The sequence below is a fragment of the Venturia canescens genome, chromosome 9 (genome assembly GCF_019457755.1).
Source record: "Venturia canescens isolate UGA chromosome 9, ASM1945775v1, whole genome shotgun sequence".
Taxonomy (NCBI): domain Eukaryota; kingdom Metazoa; phylum Arthropoda; class Insecta; order Hymenoptera; family Ichneumonidae; genus Venturia; species Venturia canescens.
In genome coordinates, this window is record NC_057429.1 from 15,726,545 (window position 1) to 15,750,931 (window position 24,387).

Below are 24,387 nucleotides of genomic sequence, written 5' to 3' on the forward strand. Positions count from 1 at the left end.
CGCGAGGCAAATAATGTGCAGGAGTCTCGGCGTCAGGATCCTCGTGCACCTACGCGAGCTCGAGCGGGGATGCAGAAGCGTAGCTGCTTTTAATCCGAGGAAACGACGAAGAGAGCGAGAAAATAAGTAAAGGGGAGAGTGATTAACTCAAACCGGAAATTATCGTCATTAAACGCAAATTTTTTCGCGGTAATTAAACCGCGATAATTCAAGGGGTGCGGGAGTCTTGGGAAAAACTCGATTCCGGACAGGAGTGCGTTGCGAGTGGAATATAAAAATTCGTGGATCCGCAAACATTGAAGAAACTAAATAAAATGAGCGAAAATGTCCTCAGAGCGACGCGTTTCGAGCGAATTTCAATGAATTCTTCCGAGTCTTCGAACTTGTCACTTTGCCCGCGGCGGCCTGCGGCTCTTTTACGCCGAATCGTTCAACGTCTGCGTGCTGGGCCCACTAATTAAATTCCGTAGCCACCTATCACGGGCGACGGAAGCAGAGCGAAGCTTTATTCCACGCTGCTCCTCTCTCTTCCTCCCCCGCGTTCTTTGAACGATTGATAAAGAAATAGGACTCTGTCCCGAGCGAAATAGAGGAACGCGAGAAGAATTCAACCGGGAATTTCTATTTCTCTGAACACGATGCAGAATGAATGGAAGAGCCCGATCGTTGAAAGCCGGCGGAGCAGATCCATGTCTATATTTTTATCGCACACACGTATATTGGCGAGGCTATTGAAACGGAGCCGCGTACGTCGAGGAGATCAAAATATATAAAAATACTGAGACGAGGAGGCGCCAGGTAAAACGGGCCGGAGGGGCTGGCATTTTCGATAAATTCGAGACTGTTTTCAATCTCCGAAATGAAATTAATGAAGAATCTTTCAGTTTTTCGATTCAGCGATTGTTAAACACGGGGATAGAGTAGAATATTCGTTTATCTTGCAGATTGATGAAGAATATTCATGGTTGTTTAATCTGAAAAGATTTAAATTCAAGTTCAACATCGTGCCCGAGGATCGTATTTTACAGGTGCATGTCTGAATTGGATCGAGATTTTTATTCCCCAATTACTTTGAATTTGTGTCAGTTATTAATTCGAAATTGTAAATAAATTTTTTAAACTTTTGCCCCATTAAATAACGAGCCATTAATTAATGGGGGATCCGCACCGCTAACTCAACCCCAAATTTCATTCGTCCCTGGCAAAAATACCACAGTTTTTTATGTAATAACCGCATTAGAGAGCGCAAATAAGGGAAAACACTAAGGGCAGTGGGTCAAGATAAAAGTGTTAATAACGCCGAGCCAAGAAGAAAAAAAATGCCGATATAAGCAAATGTGCGTCATACGAGTGCTCATTACCAATTTCGTTTAATCTTTAACTCAACTTTTTCCTTCTATCTTTTTGTTATTGCGTACTTTTTCATCGCAAGAAGCGTTCATCCGCGTTATATATGGAAAGATAAACGATTTTTCACGCACAATAAAAATTGAGCAACAAAACAAAAGAAGTATCAAACTATTTATCACTTATTTCTAGTTTTTTATGTTTTAGTAAAGCACCATTTGTGAACGGACAATATTCATACTAGATGATAAACGTCGACTGTGCAATAAGCCACGTGAACATTTACATATTTTGAACAGCGATTCTTCCGAATGTTTAGAACATGCGAGTTTGCTCGCGACTGCGATACCGCTCCGCGCCATCGTTCTATTTTGCCCCGAGGCTCTGTTCATATTCGTACGTAATGCGGGGCACAAAGTGAGGCGATAAAGCTCATAAAATTTTTTCACAACGGAGGGGTTCCGGGCGCGAGACCGGAAATTGCTGTGCATCAACCTCCTTTTCCTTCCTTTTTTTACAACTATTTTCCTCCAAGTTGTTGCTATTTTTATTTCTCGGAGGAAGATAACACGCTGATCGTACAAAGATCAATTTACGTTTGAACTGGCTTGAGGGAGCGAGTGCTCGGTGCACCGAAAACGGCCGGGTTGTTTTTATTCCCGTTTTTTTTCGCAGCCCCATATCCAGCGACTTTTCTCTCGGCGAAGAGCTCCGCAAACTCCGATATTAATATTTCCTCAGGTCATCTCGCTCGAATCTATTAATCAGGCGCGTTGGCAATAGCACGCGGAGCGGCTGCAAAGAGAAGAGTCTCGTGTCGCAATTAATATTCGATATTATCCGGCGTATACGAACGAGCAGACGAGCGTACGAGTTGATAGTTCGAAAGGTATAAGCGCGGTCGGATGAACTTTCCGGAAGTGGATCGAGGTCCCATTCGGAGGTGTCTCTTATCCGGCGAGCTTAGGACTGCAGTAACGCAAGTTCCCAGGGCACAGGGCCTCGAGGCTTTACCACCGAATGCACATGCACGTATACATATAAAAGTCATGGACGAGAAGTTGCACGGATAATTTCCGCGGACGTTCTAAATTGAAAAACTTTTTACTCGCGAATTTCCTTCCTCTGCTTCTCTCTCTTTTGCTCTTTTCTTTTTTCTTTTTTTTTCAAATTTTCGACGAGATTCTGGCGGATGCTGCGCTCACACACCGTTAATCGTTCCGTCGATGGAGAGGCGGGATTTTCCATTTATTTTTTCCTCCAATAATTTTGTCTTTCTTTCTCTTTTTTTCTCCTGCTTTTCTCATACTTCCACGTCTCTTTCATTTAATATCCGAGTTTTTCCCTACCATTTTTTCTCGTTTTACCCGTCGCATCGGTGCGAGAAAGCGAGAAAAAAAGTGTACGAAGAATATCGGAGAACCGGAGAGAAAGGAAGAAATATTAAATTGACGGAGAGGGGCACGGCCAGGGGGAAGAGGACGCGACGCAGTTATCTCGTCCACGATTATAATTCCTTTCGAAATCTCATTACGGCGAGGCGGCTCCGATATCCCTCGCGTTCGCGAGAAAATCGATACGCGTGAATAAAACTTCGGTTCGACCAATCCTTTAACATTATTCTTCCGAGATCAAAGATATCCTCCCCATTCGTTTTCTACCTTTTTCCCAAATTGCTACATTAAACCGTAGCCTATTTAATCGGCCGGGCAAAACGCCTCATTTTTTCGCCATCCACAACCATGTAAATATTGCGGACTTTTCAGACCGAATCTCTACCGCACCGAGGAACAATCATCGCCAAAAAAATGAAGACGATCCCGTCTTCGTTAATTTTCGAAAAATCGATAAAACGCGTAAAAGTCAATTTTAACAGCGCACCGAGAAGGAAACCCAGAGAGAACGCGACGGACCAAAAGTTCAGGACGAACATCAAGCTGTCCGGGACAGGTGAGAATCGTTTCGAATTACGAGGGATCAAGCGAAGGCTTGACCACTTCGCAAGTACCAAATATATATCTTCGTGCACACATATCTATAGTCGTATATTGCGAAATGTACAGGTATACAGTTGTGCCGGGGAGCCATTTATTTCGTCTGTCGAGTGTGCGCGTCGTCCGGTTCCCATTTTCCTCCAGCTACGAGGATTGCGGCTTCGAAGCAGGTTATCCCGAGGGATGAAAGTGCTCCTGTTGTTCGCATTCTCAATATACATAGAGAGTCGGGCGGAAGGATCGTTGGGAAGTTGCCGAGACTGGTGGCTGAGTGTAATATGCCGGTAAAAGCCGCGGAGTTGGAGAGAACAAACTGGACAAGGTGTGTATTGCTCGATAAAATATAACACGCGAGCGAAAACCGTTCCTCGTGTGAAACGGAGAGTACGAAACTCGGTGGCGGAGATCGAAACAAAATCTGGGAGTAAACATTAAGCGGAGCTCGATGAAAAATCGAACGGCATTTTTTAATTCAAATTGAAGTATGTAATGGAGTCGCGAACCACCGGGACGGGGAGCGCCGCGAAAAGCAAAGAATTTTCGAAACTTTGGAAAGCTCGGGCGACCCCCCTCGACGCGAGACACAAAATAAATGAACGAAAGAACATTTTTAACCGTGATAACACGCTTGTGTCTGCACGGAAACAACGAGAGTAAGACTGATTCTATTCAAACGGAACGAAAATTTCAATTCCGGTTGAAACGGAGGAGCCGGGAGAAGCGAACGGGGGGTAGAACAATTGTATGGAAGAGAAAATAGGGGGAAAACGAGGCCCTTCAAGTGCGTCGGGATGCTGTGTACATCATGAGAGATTATTGCTGACTAACGAGATATACACACCGATCGAGCGAACGAGAAGAACAGCGGAGTCGATAACAATAAGGCGTTAATTAAAGGACGCATGGTCGGAAATCCCGGAAAGGGTGGGAGCAAGACGAAACGAGAGGGAAAGAGCGAGTCAATGAAACGCGAGTGAGAATGAAAAACTCGCTCGGTTAATTCCGGAAGTTTGATGCTACAGAGAGAGAGAGAGGACAATGGAAAGCCTAAAAGAATTTGACGATATAGGACGTTGTCGATTTGAGGAAAGGAACGATGCCGAGTCAAATAACGAGAGAAAGGGACTAAGAGGAACTGGAAAAAGGAACTGCAGATCCGAAACTTCTCGTCCAGACTATATATTCACGAACCGCAAGACACGTACTTGGCACAGTTTTCACTCTTCCCCTGAGTCACGTCCAGAGTATGTCCTCAGGAAGAGAAGACAGCACAGAAGCTCGAGAGAAAGAGCAGGAAGGGAGAAGAAAGCAGGGAAGCGAGCTACTCCGGCACATCCGAGTCTGCTCGTCGGACTTGCGAAACCGATGAATCGGCGAAAACGAGCCGCCTCCATCGGGACAATGCTTTGTTTCGCGCAAACCCCTTTTTCCTTCGACCCCTCGCAGCCCTCGCGGCTTTCTCGACCCGGCCTGAATCCTTGTTACAAAAAGACTGAATTCAACCGTATGACCGTTTTCAGCTATTTTAAAACTCACGTCGATTCAACCACACCGAGACAACGGATTCGTTTCATTTCGGTACGAAATTCGATCTTGTCAAATAAAGTTCAATCCATTATATATTCCTTCCTTGAATTCGCGATTACTCGGAATAATTCTATATTTCGATAGTTTTCATTTAGAATGCTATTTTAACAGAGTCACGTATTTCGAATTGAAAATGGAGCAGAGTCGCTGTTTTGTAGATATACCAGAATATAGAGTAGCAAAAAATCGAAAGAGAATTCTTGGGACCTGTGAAACTTGGATTTGCAGAATAGTGATGGCTCGAAAAGGCAAAAATCAAAATGGCGATGTTTGAGCAAGTGAGCGTGCACTTTGAGCTCCGTTGCATTCCTTCATTTTGAGCGGTCGACTTTCTAACGTTTTTGTAACGGCGATTGTTACGTTCTATTTTCGATGTAAACGCGTGCTTCGAACCTTGAAGTTTCTACTTTATTTTCGCCATTCAAAGCTCCGCAGTCGAATTTATCCGTTTCCAGCATATTTCCAAGTTCCAAGTTTATGAACTCTCGAGATTTCAGCTGTTCGAAATTTTAGTATAATTCTAACATTATTTTATCCTCGCCCATCGAGAGTTTCGATTCGATTATCTCCTCAAAATACACCATTGTTCTCCCGATAAGACTTTCAGTGTGATTTTCTCAACGAATTTAACGAGCTGCTGTGCCAAAATCATTAAAAAGCTGTCACACCAATCGAGAGTCATGTTATTCCATTGAAATTGAATTTCAGACGAAATTCTCTCGCGTTTATAACCGCGAACGTCAGAAGAATTGACAACAGGAGCTTTGAGCTCGTGCGAAATCATATTTACAATTGACCGAGGGAGTGCAGACTTTAAATAGACTCTGTTCACCGTGAAAAAAAGGAGAAAAAACGTCGAGGCGAAAGAAACAGCAGCCCCGACATAGAAGCGAGTTTTTTCCGCAGGGCGCAAACGCGAAAACCGCGTTGCTCTCTTCCTCAAATATTTGTTCCGACACGTGCTCATCGCGTATACACTTTTGTATACAAAACGTCCATTATCGATCGGTTAAACGCTCCTGCATCCGGTTGTTTTTACAGACAATATTGACTGATCCTTCGAGAAAGTGAGAGCATATATTCGGGAACCGCAAAAGACTTTCGGCATCGAACGTAAAGTGTGCGGTAGAGAATTATAGAGCCTTAACCGGAAATTCGAACGAGTTTTATTTCATAATATCTCACATTGATAAATGTCGTTGATTCTCAATGTAGTAGAAGAATCAACATTTTCCCGGAAGTTTCGTTATTGGAAGAAAACTCGTGTCGATTATAAACCTCGAATGAATCGAGCTCGAAGAAATCGAATGAAATTAAGTGAAAATCGAATGATCGTGGATTGGGAAAAATCGTGATTCAGAGAGCAGAAGAAATATGATTCAAATGTTGTCCGGCCCGATACTCGTGAGGAGTGAAAGTGAAGCGACGGTGGTCCTCCAAAGATTTCATGCAGATCTCGATCCTCCCCAATACAAACGCGATCTTTCAACCGTTTGAAGCCTCGACAGCCGTCGATACACACGGAGGAGTTTTGCCCTCAAGCTAATCGGGACGTTCTCACCAGTTCCGTTTCCTCTCCTCTCTCGGCGCCGCCGCTTTTTTCGCGCTATTTAAGCCCGGTTGTAGTAGGTCACAGAAGATATCGATCCGGGGAAGGTCCGATGCTTGTGGGATTGGCGTTGGTGCATGGAGCGAGAGCCCGTGATTGCCCAGAGACAGAGAGAGAGAGAGAGAAAAAATCGCACATCGCGACGCGCATATACAGGTAAAAAAAAACTAAAAATAAAGCCAAACCCACACACACACGCTCATTTATATACAGACAGGTAATGTGAAAAAGGGACCGCCACGGTCCGCTTTTCGCCGATGGAATAAAAATAGCGTTGTCGAGGCCTGATGCGCTCGGCGATCGAGCTGCTGCAGCGAGGCGCGACGGGGGTGTGTGTGGATGAGAGAAAAATGCGGGGCGCGTTGATGCACCCATTGATCGCGGATAACGAGGGAGCACGCGCGCTATTTTCCATAAATCGAGTTGAACCCTTTCGGTAGCGATACGAGAGGACATTTCGGTCGAACTGCGCGGCGAAATTTCATGATTATAACTGACGAACTGACCGTCCCATGAGCTGGGGAGGTGTCAAAAATCAACTGACTGCAGCAGGAGGAATAAAAACGGTGTGGAAGGAAATGGAGGAAAAAACGTGGATTTTTTAGCCGTTCGAAGATAGCTCATAATTCCCTGATCCCATAATCTCCGAGAGTTTTTCTGGCTTTTTGTGGACGCGCGGGGATATATTCGTCGGAAAATCCGTAACGGTTCATCCTCAAATGCCACTTTTCAGCCGCTTTTTCGACGTCGCCTCATCGGCTCATTGAATAAACAATTTTTCTTTTAATCCTCAAAAAGCTGATGGACTTACGGGATCGTCCCTCATCGAATTCGAGAGCCAACAATGTCCGGAGTCGTCGCAGACGCTGTCACGACCAATGCGAGGCAATAAAATCATTGTTTTACGACGCAAAAAGTCACCGCGCGACTGGGCGACCGTTCGAAGGCTGAAGCTTGCCGAACGGCGCGATAGTCGCGATTGATAAGGAAGCGAAGGAAAGAAGGAGCAGACCCGTTCGGATCGGACATTTGATGGATCGTCAGGCTGCTCGCGTCAGTGCGAAATTGGACGAAGGGTCAAAAGTGTCTCGACGATGCGCGGAGAAGAGTATAGCGAAAGGAAGGTAGAAAAAAGAGACGTAAAAAGTGAGAAAAGGGATGAGCTGCGCGAGAGCCGGAGGAAGATTTGGATAGAAAAATAAATGGAAGTGAGAGAAAAAGGGTGAAAAAGAGGAGGCGTCACACGTTGAAGGGAGAGGAAAGAAGAGGAGCGCGCGGGGCGGGGGGCTGAAAAAGTTTGCTGAATAATGTACGTCGTGACTTTGGCCAGTATCGCGATACCCCGGGCGTGACTGGAATTAATGAAAAGCCCAGCATCCTCGAGTGTATCACAATGTGAGGAAAAAGAGAATTCGATAAAAAAGATTCCAAGGACAAGGGAAGAAAAAGAGGCTGGAAAACCCGTGAAAATCGATGTCCAGGTGATGAGAGCCCCCCGAAATATTTGCCCGGCCGTGTATACTTCACTTAATCGCGCCACAAGCTTCTCTCACTCTCGCTGCGTCAGCCCCCGGACTTTCAAAAGGCAAAAGCGAGCCCTCGAATGAATATACTCGCGGTAAATTCCAAATGAAAGAGACATCGACCAAAAGAATTTGAAAGCGCGAGCCAGAATTCGTGAAAGCGGTTATACTACGTCCCGGTAACCGGAAACATCGAGGTCGAAAATTGAAGGTTGGCCAAAAGGGCGCGAGAATGTAGGATCCTTTTTATTACCTCTTTTTTATTTATTCTTTTTTATTCCCTCCCTCTCTTTCTCTCTCTCTCTCGCTTTTTTGCAATATGGGGATGTGTTATGTACGAAGGAGAGATGTTTCCGTCGACTCGTAATTTCCCTCGTGTTTGCACGAACGAACATCAAACAGATCCTTTTTCAGTATACACACGAGAGCCGGCTACGGGAGAGGCGTTTCACGTTTTTTTTTTTTTTTTGGAAACATGAAAGAAACCCGGTGAATGGGTGTACACGCGAAACGAAAAAGTACGTGAAATAAAAAAAAAGGTTCGAAGGAAGTTTGGTCTTGGGAGAGGGGGGGGGGAATGCGTTGTAGTAAGGAATTAATTGGATACGATCGTTTCGCAAAAATAAAAGGAACCTTCGGTTTCTCGAATCCCCAAAGCTACGCTTTTATCCCTTATTTCCTTTTGAGCCTGAACACATTTTTCAATCTCACTTCCTCGTTATTTTCTTACTCCTGTTTAACCTGAACACGCGGAGAGCTCGACAAATTCAAAACGTAGTTTTTATACTCAGAGATCTGTAAAGCTCGGTAGAAGCTGAAAAACTCCGATTTTCTATTTGATAAATTTCATAATTTTTCTTCTCAAGAGGCTTCAAACGCTCTTCAGAATTATCGATTTTCACAATCGAATTACAATCTGATGACAGCACTTAACACACCGACATTTGCTGACCAAAATATATCGGATCGGCCCATGAAACTGGAGAAATGTACGACACCGAAGTTTGCAACGTCGCAGACCGACGAAATTGACGAAAATAACATTTGTAATTCGCTTATTTTTTTATTTCACGAATTGGTGTAGACTGAAAAACCACGAATTACAAATTAGGCAGGCAACAGAATTGGAGAATTCCTGGAATTATCGGAGTGCTTTTAAAAATCATTTCGTTGGGCTCCAACGTTGCAAACTTCAGCGTCATAAAAATATTCATATTTGGCATCCGTGAAAATTCATCGGTAAGCTTCGAAAATAGACGAAATCTCGGCCCATTGTAGCAGATTAAAGGGGCTTTTAAATCACAGCTCGAATGAAACTCGCTCAGCCGTTGTCTCGTGTCTCTCGTTCGGATTTCATGAATTCGTGAAAATCATAACATATGCACAGATGAATTCATGTTATATTATTATTATTATTATTGTTATTATTATAGGTAAGTGCTGGTGATATTTCTGTTAGTGATGCATGGAGTGTGGGCAGTCCATGCACACGTACAGCCAAACACACGTGTCGTGTCCTCCATTCTGTGCGTATATAAAGGGCCATTGAACTCCGCATCACCGGCGAGAATAATCTTTGTGAGCAGGCTTGTGACACGGATGCTTACCAAATTTTCAAATGCTACGGAGCTTCGAAGCTGGATTTCGAAATCCGTTGTATCGGAATGGTCAACAAACTGAATTCGGAATAGATTTGGGAAAATCTTCATGAAAACGTTGAAAAATACGGTCACAGATAAAGTTCCGAAACAGCGAAATGGAATATGAATTTTGAATAAAAACGCATTACGTAAGTAAGACTATAGAATCGAATAATTGAAGTTCAACAACGGTATGATGGATTCGGATCCTTAGAACGCCTGACGCGAATGAAAAAGTCACTCTCGAGGGCTTTCACAAATGTAATCGAGATCGCGACGATGCAGTGGGAGGAGTTGAGCAACGAGAGAACTAGAGAAAAAAACACTCGAAAGCCACTACGAAAGAATTTTAATGAGAAAAAAATCATTCTTCGTACAATGGAATATAAAATACAATAAAAAGTGAAAAATAGAAACGATAGAACCGAACAATCATAGAGTTTATCAACAGTACACGGAGAGAGTTGAACGGTAATATTTAGCGTGAAATTCACTGTAAATACCACCGGATATATTTGACTGCAGGGACCGCGTTAACGAAAAATATTTTGCAATATTTTCAGTTTCATATAATAGTAAATATTGCAGATAGTGAAATTTACTGTACGTATATACTAAAATTTGCAAAACGTTTTATAAATGCGTTATAAATGCCTTCGCCCGAACGTAGGCATCGATCACTCGTTTCCGAATTTCGTAGCACACCGAAACGGTGATTTAAACACTTCGACAAAGGGCTGACGGAAATGTTGCGAGTGCAGCGCAGCGAAATTCACGGCGACGTCAAAATTTATTAAACACACTCCGGTTAAAGTCCCTACTGCGAACAATGAATATAATTATTTAGAAGAGAGAAAAATTCGATTTCTTTTCCACAATAATATGATGAATCGCTGCTGCTCGTCACCGCACTGTCGTGACTGGACGGTGATTTTTTTCAAATTTAATTATCCCCGTGTTGGGTCCTGAAGAGTGCACTGTCGAGATCGTTAACAAACGTAATCGAAAACTTGGAATCCGGTATCCGAGAAATTGGCTCAAGAGAGGGGAAGAGAGAATGAGAAAATAAGGTAAAGCGATGTGCTCGGTTGGTACGAGCGAATTTAGCAATTCGAGGGGCCAGAGCAACGATACGTTTTTGCATGAGATTTCCATCCTTACGGTTGGATCACCGAGGAATATTTGAGAGTTGATACGGATAGAAGAATATCGTGAAATTTTGAGTTCGCCACTGGGCCAGTGGTGGAAAAGAGCGAAGAGCAGCTCGGCGATGCGGAGCTGAGAGAGGATGAAGGAAAAAAGAGAGGGCGAGAGAGAGGAGGGTCGACGAAAGAGTCTCTTTCCTCTTGCCTGGCCCGTTTTCGCTCTTTCTCATTCTCTCTATGAAGAAAATCTCTTCGGGGCATTTACCCTGCGGTGAGCAGCGAAAACTAAACGACAATGTCCTCCTTTTTGGCCACGGGATATGGCTTTACCGGCTTATAATCTTCAGCGGGGATTTTAAGGGGCGATCCCTTATGGCCAACTATTAGAAATTCCGTAGCTGTACCGCGTACAGCATTATCATTCTTAAACGGATTTCAAAGTCCGCTCTTCGTCCCTTCCTCGTCTCGTGTCTCTCTCTCTTTCTCTCTCGGTTTCTATTTTCCGGAGCAGCTTACATTTTCCGAGTCCGCGATTCCCGTATTGCGTATATACCGAAGCGATTCCGGTCAGATGAAGTTGGATTTGGGATGAGATGGGGGGCGATTACGAGGCTCGACGAAACGAGAAAGCGTCGTGACTTTAGGCGAGCGGGGAGAGAAAACGAAGTGAATTATTGTCAAGGCGCGGACGCAGCAGGAAGAAAACTCGAGTCTCCGTGCACCGCGAGCAAAATATATTTACGCACCGAGTCTTTACAGCGCGATGAAAACCAGATAAATACAAAACAAAATAGAAAGAAGAAGAAAAAAGGCACGAGCTTTTTCCAGTTGTTGATGAAAACGCACTCCGTTTTGACTTATTTAGAGCAGCCCTTTAAAAACTCCTCGGAACTGCGCGGCCATTGTTTCGACGAGAGTTTAAAAGAAAACGAGCAAAATACGAACAGCCTACAAATCAGTGGCTGGAGCTCGAGATCGAGATAAATCAGCGAGGAGTATCGTTGTCCGCGGGCAAAGGTAGGAAAAACGTGGCGGATGAAAAAACATTGCCGTTTTTTTATTTCCAAGCCCACGAAGCTGTTGGGCCGTGAGCCCGCGTCGGAGCGTAACTAAAAGAAGCAACAAATCGAGGGCCGGGAAGAGTTCGTCGACAGTGAAATTAAAAAAATTTCAGAGAAGCCCGTTCGGCCAGAAGAGCGGGAGAGAAAGGGCCAAAAGATGGTAATTTTTAGAGAGGCTTGGCCCCCTGAGCTTGTGGACGAAACACACGTGAAATAATACTCTCGCGGAGAGACGCGCGCGCGTAACGCGACTCGCTGTGCCCTGTGCGCGTGTCCTCCCAAAATCCTCGGGGAGTTCGGCCCGCTGAGCCGGCTTAGTTATGCTCAATCTGCGGGACTCTCGTGGACGCCTCGCGGAACGAGCTTTAATACGGCTGCCTCCCTCCTTTTGAACCCCCTTCGGAGGACGAAGGAGGTCGGATAGTCGAGCATGCGAGAAAGTGCATATGTGGTGGCTACACGAGGAACTAGAAACGTCGGAAACGAGAGAGAGATAAAAACTCACGAAACTTTGATTTAGCATTTCAATTCCGAGGAGGGAGGAATCTCAGAGGTTTTCTCTTGTCTGCGAGGGGGCGTTCCCGCGTCAGCTCAATCGACCGAAGCCACTTGCCTGGCTCGCGCGTAACTCGCACGCAGCAAAATGCCCATTTTCTGGGAGATTTTTCCGAAAAGAGTCTGCGACAAGTCCCGAGGGAATGTTCCAAAGCTCAACTCTGCGGTTGAAATTATTTGAAACGAGCGCAGCACGGATTTTGTTCCTGGCTTCAAACCACCGGAACGCTACACGAATCCATATTTGTTTACTCATTTATTTTCAATACGGTATAAGCTCCATTGATTAACCGAGCTGCTTTCGATTGAAATTATTCGATATTTAATCCGAAATTAACCCTCGGCACAGAAGAAACAATCGAACTTTGTCGTTCAATTTCAATACTTTATTTATTCATTATTCTTCGACTCGATTACATATTCACTGCTCAAACAACAATCGTGCAATTGTCGGGGTGTAAAAAGCCGTCGAGAAAGCTCGTCGCCTCTGCACTTTGAGTATTATCAATTTCGTCGAAGCTTTGCTCATGAATAACCATTTTTCGTGATCCATTGTTTAATGATTTAACGAAAAACGATGCGGGCAAGTTCTGTTATTGACAAGCGAGCGAGGGAGCAAATTTTCGGGACGAATAATATTTTCAGCGTGGGAAATTTATGATCGAAATGGTTTTAGCTCACTTTTGCCTTTCCCTTTCGTGGTTGATGGGCGTGGAAGAATTTTGCTTCCGAAACTACGAGGCCGGCAGACAATTTTGTGCGGAAGCCTGTACGAGAACGTAAGAAACGGAAGGATTGCTATGGCTCGGGGAAGTTCCGTCACCTCGAGCCCCCCCCACACACACACACGCACACTCGCATTAATGTGCTTGCATGAAAATCGAGAATTGGGTCGTTTCTCGCCTTTGCTGTGCGAGGATGAGTTTGCACTGGCCAAAGGAGTGAGAGAGGAAGTGAGAGAGAAAAAGGTCGAGAATAAATAGGAAGACGGAAAAGGGAAAAGGGAGAGAGAGAGAGCTGAGGGAAATGGGAAAGAAGAATGCGACGGCCAGTTTCAGCGTTACGCGACCAGAAGTCGTTACCTGTGTGCTCGAGTGCATTCGCAATAAAAACGTATATATTATTGCGCCGAAAAGCGTAAAGACGATTCCCCTGGAAGCGTCTCTCAGCCCGTTCCCAGTACAAACTTTCGAGCAAATTTATGCTCGTGTTTGCGACACGAAAAAGACGAGGGGAAGCAGCCAAAAAACGAGAAGGATCATCAAGAGGTTTAGCGTCAAATTAAAACTTACTCGAGTCCGACGAAACTCATGATCAATGGATAAGAGTCTGCAAGAATATTCCGTTTTTATGTTTCATCTTGGGGATTCTCTCTTACCTGAAACAGATACGAAATGACAAATTATTCCCCTCGATTCATAAGCTTCGCGAATTAAATTCTCATCGAAATGTGCTATCTTACAGTTGGAAGAAAAAATATAACAATCCATGCTTGTGATGGATTTCGTAAAAAGTTAACGAGAAACTTCAATATTTATTCGTTTAAATGCAATGTTAATTTCGGCATTCGATTTTAAAAATCGTCTTTTTTCACGGTATTATCACATCCGTGGACTTTTATCGTTTATTTTATTAAATTCGCATGATGGAAGAGGCTTTTGTGGAAGCAGAAAGTACGAATCTCTACCAATGATAAATACGTCGATGGTGGCGATGAATCCACCATTTTTGTGGCATTTTTATTTAGCAGGGCGTTTCTCCGCGTGAAAATAAAAAATCATAAATAAAAAATAAAAATACTTTTCGGTCTTATGAAATAAAAATAAAAGTTCTACTGATTCGTTACGATCTCAGGATGAATTTAAAACAGTTTTCAAAAAAGGTGTGTAACACCCCATCGTCACGAAAAGTTGGTTAAATTTCAGCTGATACCATTTTTTGTCCTCAAAACGAAAACAATTGAAATATCGTTCGAGTTAAAAAAAAGTCGTTCGACAGGAAACGGACTCTCCTTCGATGAAATGTATTCGAAAACGATCGAAAAATTGGATAACTTCGTCACCAATATTCCCACCCAGTTAGATCTCACAATGGATGTAAAAGTTAGCGGGCCCGACTGTGAGCAGCAGTCGACAGCATATCGCGAAGAGAATCAACACGAAAATCGACGGAGCAAGCCAGCGACCACGAAGCACAACTGTAAAGGGAAATTTATTTATATACATAAATGTATTGATAGGCAGAAAAAGAGGGAAAACGAGAGGAGAGATGGAGCGAATTCATCCATACGTAGGAGACATGTACGATCGTGATGATAGGGTACGTTCACCCGAATATGTGCGAACGACCGCTCTTCGTTGGTGGCAATATGTCGGGGAACGAGGAGGAGAGATCGACGACGACGAATACTTTGCCGCGCGCGTCGGGCAGTCGATGCACGTAACGTCCGGTCGAACGTATACGTACGAAGAGCTGGAGAAGAACGAGAAAAAAAACAGAAGAGAAAGAGAGAGAGAGAGAGAGAGAGAGAGAGAGAGAAACAAAAAGATTGAAAGAAAAGGCTGAGAGGGCGGGGGGAAATAGAAATAAATGGAATCGAGAATAGGAAAAGAAAAACGAATAAAAATTGTGGAGAGAGAGAGAGAGAGAGATGAAAAGGAAAGAATCGGAGGGCGAAAGAGAAGGAAAAATGGCAGAGTAGAGAAAGAAAAAAGTTTGATGGTGTCGAACGTTGATGCACGATCGCGACATTCGAGTCCGTGCAGGGTCGGGGCTATTCCCCCATCGATAAAGGCCGACTCGACGTCGAACAAAGCTCTTCCAAACCGCACATGCACGTACGTAAATAACACGTGTAGAAATTTCGTACACGCACATAGCGTCTGCAATGTTTTTGTTTATTTTTCATCGTAAAAGAAATTTGGTGGGTTTTTTTTGCCAGCCGCTTTCCGCTTGCCTAAATCGACGAAACTCCCGACAGATTCCCGTAAAACGAGTCACAAATTTCCAAAGGCCAACAACGACGCCTGGACATGGTCCAAAATTGATCAGGTTGCGTCGGGAATTACGAGCGGGAAAGGGCCAACGAATTTTTGTCCATTTGCCAGTTTTTCTCTCACTCTCGAGACTCCATGAATTATATAAGTTTAAAAGGGGAATAAAAGCAGGGACGACGCGCAAGACGGAGCGAGGAAGAATCCTCGCGGACATGACTGAACGCATCCCGAGATGGAATCGTCGGGCGCTGGGCCCTGACAAAACGACGGAACTTTATTTTTTGACTATCCGCACGAAAACGATGTGGAAGAAGAAAAATTCTTTAAATCGTATTTTTGAGTTTTGCTATAAATCGCATATTTTTCCACTAAAATAAATTCTATAAAAAGGATCATTAGAACTCGTCCATTTTTTAAAATCGCGTCGATACAATGGAACGATCCAAACTCCCTGCCAAATTCCAGACCCCCCTAAATTGGCACGAGTTCCAATGGCACTCGTTCCCTCAAAAAATGGTAATTTCATTCGAGCTTTCGTTCAAATTGCACATTCTATGTGTCACAATTTCAGGGCATAGTCTCTATGGAACTTTTATGAATCGAAAGACTCGCACGAGCTCTCGCAGCGCACGGTTCTCCTCGAATATCCTTAAATGTCGATCGCTAAAAATGCCTCGTCGTTGAAGCCACTCGCGAGTATCGAATCTGCGGCTTCGTCATATCGAGACACCATTTCGAAGGGCATCCAATCGAGGAGATAAATTAATCACAGTTTCGTGGTAAAACTTCCCCTCTCTTTTGATATCTCTTCAATTCGTTCTACGTTTCTGGATCTTGGCCAAAAAACTATACTACGCGAGAGTGTGTCCCGGCTGGGAGTTTCCCTCTCCGGCTCGACTTTCCGCGATCCAAAACTTAGCCCGGAAGTGCTCCGGGCCTGGAAAAGCTTTATCCGTTATTTGAGCAAAGCCCAGATTCTCAAATTTCCTCTCTTCTCTCGTCGTCCGTTAAATTTTCATCGCTATCCCAAAAATGTCTGTACAGCAACGTTAATGAATCGCGACCGGGTGGAATTCCACAAGCATTTGCAACGGGATTTCTCTACAAACGTCATAAATCATAAATGGTAGGAAACTGGAAAAAAAATTCCCATCGTCAAATTTACAATTCGTTTGTTCGTTATGCGGGGGATAACGATTGGAGAGTGAAAAAACTCGATCCATCAGCAAATGAAATGAATTCCCAATTTTCGTAAAGTTTATCGCGGACAAATGTCAACAGAGCAGTGAAATTTTCATCGTACACGTTTGTCATATTTGCGATGATTTTTCCCGATTGGAATGTATCGCGGCGAGATGAAAACGTATTTATCTCTTTCGCCAATTCGGAGGAGCGGCGGAGTTGGCGGTACTAAATTCGCGATGATATTTCGACATCGCCTGGAACGTGGAAGAGAGTTTAGCTTCGAGAGAAACGAAGCCCTGAAGCGACGATGTACGGGCGCGCCACGCACGTATAACGCAACGACGAGAAGCGTTTTGTATTTGCACATCCGGTGAGCGGCCCGCGCTCCCTTCGACTTTGTGTACACGGCCACAGGAACGCTCCGTGTTTAGTTTATCCGCGGGGAGCGCGGGAGAGCAAGAGAGAAAGAGAACGAGAGGGAGAAACGGAGAGAAAAAAGAGAAACACAAACACGCGTTCGTACAGAGTTTTCGCTACACGTACAACAAAACGCACAGCAATTTCAAGCTGCCACGTTGCTCGGAGGGTGTTGAATCTTTTGGCTGCTTTCCTGTCATGAGGAATTTATGTACCGAACGAACAATCGCGGAACAATAAATAGCTAAATTGTGCTGATTCGAGACTGATGAAACAACGCTCGTCGAAATGGAAACTGTAAACGTTTTCTATTGAGAGTGTCTTTACAATAAGGACGAAAAGTTACATAAAAATAAGCACGCCAACGATCGATCAGCTTCGATAATTAATCATTTACTTACTGAATAAATAACCTCAATCAACAGGGACAAAAAGCTTTCGATTAAAACACACATATGAAAAAGGCAAAAACGAATATTCGGATTGATCGACAAATTGAATTTTCCAATAACATTAACTATTGTGTGGCTTTATTAATGAATTATTTTGACTTTAATGAAGAAGCAAATAATTTATTGACTCCGGAGCGGGGGCCAATCTTACGGTGATGCGTGAAGCAATGAATAGAGGATTAGTTTACGCGACCTGAAATAGGAAAAATAAAAACAAAGAACGAGAACAAAAGATCGATGCGTCTCGTCTCACAGAAGGCAAAGTTCGATCGAACGTTTCATTCTGATTGCTATTCGAGTACGTTCCAAGTAAAAAGACTCGCCGCAGCAGGACGATAAAAACGAGAAATAAAAATGGAGAGGGGGGGGGGGGGGCGGGAGGAGGTAAAAGACCGCTGAGAAATGTTTTTATTTGACTTTTTCTTCTTTAGAGATGTAGAAAGGACGGTGAGGAGAGGAGGATGCTGGCAATGGAACGGGGATAAGTTTCTTGTCCACGCGGCGTCAACGAGGACTAACGAGGAGACCGCAAAACACGTGGAATTTGATACGAGTTGGGAATCGACTTGGCAAACTCACTTGTGCGCAAATGTGTATAAGTAAAAGTACCTTAAAAGGGTATATCGGCATAAAAGAACGTGACGGAATGAACGGCACATTCGGATTTATAAAATTACCGATAAAATATCCATTTTTATCTCGTAAAAATTCGTTGAAAAAGCAGGATCCCGAATGAAATTTTCAAAAGTTTATGAATTTTTTTCGATTTTTTCAACTTCTCGGTATTTCTGACGTTCCTCTCGCGCAAGATCCTTCAGTTTCTTCGGTGCGAACCAAATTCTTTTTAGATTTTTTGAAACTCGAGCTCCTCGAATATTCCCGCCGACACGAGTTTTTGAGAACGCGGAGCGATTATGAACGAGCGTGGAGGAATTAATTAATATCGATTTGATACGAAAATTTCAACAATAAAATACCATTTATTCGATGAAAACTCAGCGAATCGTCATTGAAAATGAAATTTCGAAAAGTTTGTCCACTTCTATAGAACTGAGAAGCGTTCGCGGCGTTGCATTCAAAAGTTTCTCGAGTTTTTTTTTTTTTTTTTCCATTTCTTTTAGATAATCCAAGTTTTCTCGAGGTTTCTTAAAGTTCAAGCTCTGCTTCGAGTGTTTTCCTACAAAAGTTGTGTTGAGAATAAAGAGAAGATTGTAGGGATTGTCGAGCAATAAGTACGGGAAATGTGTTTTATTGACAGTCCGAAAACAGCGGAACACCCGGACAATTGTGGCGTCGGGAACAATGGCGGATTTCCGTCCGACTTATCCGCGCACATTGGTGGAAAGTGCTCTCAAGGTACAAAACTAATTAAACGGGGAGAGGCTCGAGGCGAGGCGAGGCGAGGTCGCAGGACGAATTGTCGTTGGGTAAGATTCCTCCGATCAATTTAACCCCGAGGAAAGTCAACTCGTCCATCTCGACGAGACCCTCGAGAAATTTTCTCGAGTATCTCGGGAGTCCTCGTCGGGGCCTGGAGATCGATTAATCCTCGAGAAAGCCGGCTATTTCCGAGGAGAATAGAGCATTGGAAATTTAACTAAAAAATGAGTCTTATCGACGCCGCGAACGAGCGGAGGAGAGAAAAGGGTAAATAAAGTCGAGAACGAAATCGAGTTACAAGTAAACATAAAATAATTAACGATCCTGAACGTCCCTGAAGATAAGATAAAAAAATAAGGGAAAATCCTTTGAGATAATTTTGGGAAAATGGAAAAACTCGGGGCCGGAGGAGGCTAAAATTCTTAGCACGATTTCGATCAAAGGGGAGAGGCGTGTTTGCAGTTTGCATCAAGGGATTTCCGACTGTGTACACCTTCCCCGCCGCTATCCCGCTCTCGCTTTACCGTTCAAGGATCCCGCACAGCGCTGCGACTTCGCGCCCGTTCTCGCATGCAAAAAGGATCGTCTTTTCGTCCCGAGAGATACGGGATAAGATGCGCGAGTTCGGGAGGAGGAATTACGATTTTTATTCGATAGAGAAGAGTGAGAAGATGAACTGACGAAAATGCAAACTGCTCGTGATCTCTCGCGATCTTTTCCGTACAGGATGTGACAGTTGCACGAGAGCAGGGTGTCAAAAAAAACATCGCCAATTCTGTTGTTGAAGGCTCCTTGCGCGAGGATTTAGGCTCAAATAAAAGATTGGAAGGCAAACGAAAATCGTACGAATATTCAATGAATTAACACGAGCAGGAACTGCGACCTGTCAGAATCATTAATAAATTCATCATTACCGGGGAGCGAAAGAAATGGAAAGAGCCAGAAATAAATAGGAGAGTTATAAATAATGAAAATTGGGCAGATATATGCGTGTTGAGCGGGGAGAATTTTCGATAAGTCAACGACCACAATAAGAATAAGAAGGAAAGAGAAGTGGCAAGGAAAGTCGAGAGCGAGGGGAGCCTCTTGGCCTTTCATCTGCTTGGATGCTGGCCTTATAGACTCGAGCCACACTCCGGAGAGAAATATTCCAGCGAAAGAATGAGCAAGAATGGGAAGAGAGAGAGAGAGAGAGAGAGAGAGACAAAAAGAGGAAGAAAGAGCAGAAGAAAAGAGAGAGAAATCGAACGACGAAGAAGCCCAAGTCAGAAGAGGGAGCCTCGTCGGGGCTGGTCGCAATGCCGCCTCTCGTTCATACATAATACATGAAAACTCTCAACGTCTCGGTACCTTTTTTCCACTCCGGATAAGAGAGGATCCAGAGAATGAGAGAGATCCTTTCGACTTTTCGTGGCCCCTTTGGGACTTACGCGGAAATAAGGGAGTGGAAAGGATGAAAAAAAAAGAGAATATATCTGGCATAAATACACACAGAGATCCATAAATACATCAAAATAACGCACTCTTCTGTTGCTCAAAAATAATCGCATCAGCGCTTCCTCCAACGTGACTAAAATATAGAGCTTTGAGGGGCTGAGCCAACGATCAATTCCCGGCGATGACAAAATCATGACGAAAATACGTCAATTGCACCCCGGAATATTGGGTGCTTGATCAAACGGAAATGTCAATTGGAATTAAAAAATATGTTGATCGGATTCGACGAGTCCGTTGAGTCGTTAAAATATCCCGATCCGGTTCTCACTCTCGACGAACTCAATCGTCGTTATTTTTCTTGTGAAAACGTTGCAGGATGAAACGACAAGTGTTCTGAGCTCGGAGTCTCGCGGTCGAGGCAAATCGTCTCTCCCGCTGGAACCGGAAGCGTGAATGTCGCGTCGCGCAAGTGGCACTTCCTGTGCCCTCTCCACAAACGGTACGCTCACCATCAAGGACGTCTTTTCGAAACTGCTGATTTTCTATTCGTCTATACGTATACGTAGCCGCGCGGACACGGGGTGTCACAGATTCAATGATGAATAATGTAGAGTCGAGTTTGGGCCTGAAGTTTCTTCGTTCCGAGTAATCGATCAGGGAATTTGACGGAGCTGCGAGACTTGATCGCCGATAGCATCGAAACGGTTGGAGATGGAGCGAGAGTGCATGGGACCACTTTTGCAGAGCATCGAATTTCCTACGGAAAACTCCCCGACCCCGATTCTCCATCTCCAGTAGTTTAATTCCCAGAGCAACGGGAAAAACGAGCTGGTTATTTCTGAGTCCGAAATTCGCTCCAGCAGCTTCTGCTTCTGGTGACCTTTTGACCCGAGCGACCCCGTGTATATGCACGTCCGTGTGTCCATATGAATAATGGTATGCAGAGACTTGTAACACGCAGGGATTTAAGTTTGCGATGCGAGGATATACACTCGCGGTAACGAACTATGATGAAAAAGTCATTTCATCTCGTTGCTCTCAACGACTAATCTCCGTCGCTCCTCCATTGTGCTTCATGCGTCGAAACAATGGACGTGGATGAATGGATTTTCGTGAACATCGAATCCGCACGGAAATTATTGGGATTTTTTGTATACAATAAAACATCGATGCGGAAGCAGCTTCGAAGCAGCTTCAACTATTTCAGAAGCTCGAGGTCCGCCCAGACTCGTAATTGGCGATGGAATCGTCAACGAAGCATATATCACGAATGAACAAGTTTTCTCCAAAAGTTGCAGTCTGCTCCGGAGAAATAAGACTCGTCGGAGTTGATGAAACGATCAGCAGCCCGTCATTATTATTTGTCAGAAGTAATTCCACCTCGTTCGATCCAACGAAGGGGGATCGCGTGAGAAGAAGCGAAATAAGTGGAGGAGCAAGCAGGAGCACGGCCAGGAGAAGGAAGAAGAAGAAGAATCTGTGCCATGAGCAATTTCGTCGTTCGACGACAGCAGCGCGTACTCTCCAGTCTTGTTACGAGTTCTTCTCTTCCTCAATGGCAGTGCATCGATCAACAAACTCGCGTAACCAGGGGGAATAATCTCGAGAGCAAAACTCTTTCGGAAGGGGGGGAATTCGATAAAAGGAGCTTTGCAAATGAAAAATCAGAAATAAAAATGTAGAGATTGTGACGAAGGCGGAAAAATTGAAAATCCTTAAAGAAACACTGGAGCTGACCTTGTCCAGGTCGCTTTAAACGGTACTACGAAATAGCTTCGTACCATAACGTCACGTGAGTTCAATGGTAATCGAGCAATCAGGGTAATACAAGCGAGAGAACAAGTACGTCATAACCCCGAAGACCAGTAACGGTCCAAGTGCAATTTCGGCCAATTGTCAGTCAGATTCGAAGGTAAATACATTTATAGGACGAATTGTCGAGAGTCAGGGAGGAAGAGAGCCGGAGAAGGCTTTACGGGCTTGTGACAAGCACGTGTGCCAACAGTGTAATTGGCGAGCGTCCACACGCGTTTAATCTTTCAGAGTATGAGTCGTAGGTGACGCGGTCTCGGTGATCTCACGCGGCACATGTGATATCAGTCATAATGTAGACATTGTGGTTCCAAGTTGCGAAACGTCTTCGGCATGGAGAGCGATTGACAATTGAAGGAAATCGTGCACGAGCTGCGCGTACACCGACGAAAGAAGAAACTGCGGTGAATGCATCATAAAAATCTTCGGTGGAGCAAACAATTCGAGAAATTTAAGTGAATTTTTTTATTTCTCGAGCTGCCACGTGGATAGGAAACGAGTAAATAAATTTAACATAAAAGCGGCAATAAAAATGTTGATATCCGTAAGTGAACGATAATGTTGCCGGGTTTTATTGTCAAAAAAACACATTTTCACGGTTATTTCAACTTAAAAATACAGAGAAATCTCTTCCCAGGTGTGTTTATCGCGATTTTGTTTGCAGAAAGAGTTGAGAACGCCGAAAAATGCTGGATAAGCAGAGATAAAAAGTGTGGATTATACTCGGGGGTAATTATACGGGCGCTGGCACAGTCTCAACAAGCAAAGGCTCCAATTCCGTAACGTTCCAGCAGCCGCGTGTTCCGGATCGAACCAATTAGCGATGGTTCACGCTTAAACGCTAATCGGCCAATTAGTTTCAGGAGAATATATTCGCGGGCGGTCGTGACGAGGAATTTTGTAACCGCGAGAGCGCTTCTCTTGGAAAATCATTTGCGACTCCTCGAGGAGACTTCGAGTGTCCCAACCTCGTTCGTCACGATTTTCACGTGCATCCCTCCGCTATTTCGCTTTCCTCTTTGCTCGCGCCTCCCTGTCCGCAACGTTTTATCAATCCTTCACTCAGGCACATTCATTTTCAGGGGGCGATGCGGAGCTCGCAGTTCCTCAAGAATCGCACCTCAATGCCCCAAATTGGCCCTTAACTCTCATTCATATTCGCCAATCCTCGAACCTTTGGGAGCATGAAATTCTTGAGAACGACCGCAGCCTTCGGCTCTCAGAAAATCGCGGTTTCAAGAGCTCCTTCGTACAAACAATTTTCTCGAACCTTCGACATTGTTATTTTGTTTAAAAAAGCCAAGAAGGAGCCTCTAAAAAATGCCTCGCTTGAAGCTTTCTCCAGCTTGTGAAGACACCCGAAGGTAAATTGAGCGAAGGATTTCGCCTCAACGCGTGCGAATATATATGCAGAGAAACCAACGTGTGTGTAAAAACCATAAACTCTCGTCCGCGCATTCGTACTGTTTACGCTCGTTGCATCGTCGCGTGCTTCCTCTTCATGGACACGAATATATTTCCCCCTCGGTATTTTATAATCCTCAAACTTGCATTAATTCCTCGACGTGGGTGTCGCGCTTATAATACCCCGGCTACAAATATGCCGAGTGTATTCATCCGGTACTCGTGTGCGCGTGTAGATAAACATGAGGTAAACACACTCGCCAGGGGAAAGAACGAGAGATCAACATCCGGTTTATCGTTAGAGTCGGCTTAGGGTGGGTTTAAAGCGTCGATTAAGGGACTCTGCGGTCACCTCGTTTTAACGATATTTAACGTGTTCAGTTTCTCCGATAATGAGAGCTGTACATATTGGCTTAGCAAATCCGAATGAAACAATGTGTAACGAAGCTTTTTACGGGCCGTCGTTTCGCCCCGCGACGGACCCGCCAACAATTGTTCATTTTCTTTTAGCTTCTTTTGAAATAAACGAAAGAAATAAGAACGCAAACCTTTAGATTCTTTTTCGTCGACTCAAAGTCCAAACTTGTTTCATTCAATTCACACGGAGAGAATAATTTGAAAATTATTCCAACTTTTATTGAAGTATTTAGGAAATTTTGACGTCACGCTTAATTCTAACGCGCTGCTCAGCCCTTTGTTGAAGTGCGTAAACCACCGTTTCAGCCTGCTACGAAATTCGGAAACGAGTGATCGACGCATTTAACCGCGACGCACCGTAAAATTCACTAAACGTTTTGTAAATTTTAGTATACGTACCGCAAATTTTACCGTCTGCAATGTTTA

General features: G+C 44.2%; 1 protein-coding gene and 1 long non-coding RNA gene across 2 annotated transcripts in view; one reads left to right on the top strand and one right to left on the bottom strand.

Annotated features, from left to right (window-relative positions):
* The window catches only part of LOC122416211 (syndecan-like), an 80,762-nt gene that overhangs the window by 22,409 nt on the left and 33,966 nt on the right, over positions 1-24,387 (bottom strand). The gene's annotated exons all lie outside the window — the stretch shown is intronic.
* On the top strand, positions 22,453-24,091 carry LOC122416213 (uncharacterized). Its single transcript, XR_006262087.1, has 2 exons — positions 22,453-22,684; positions 22,805-24,091. It is a non-coding gene; the product is annotated as an uncharacterized lncRNA (long non-coding RNA).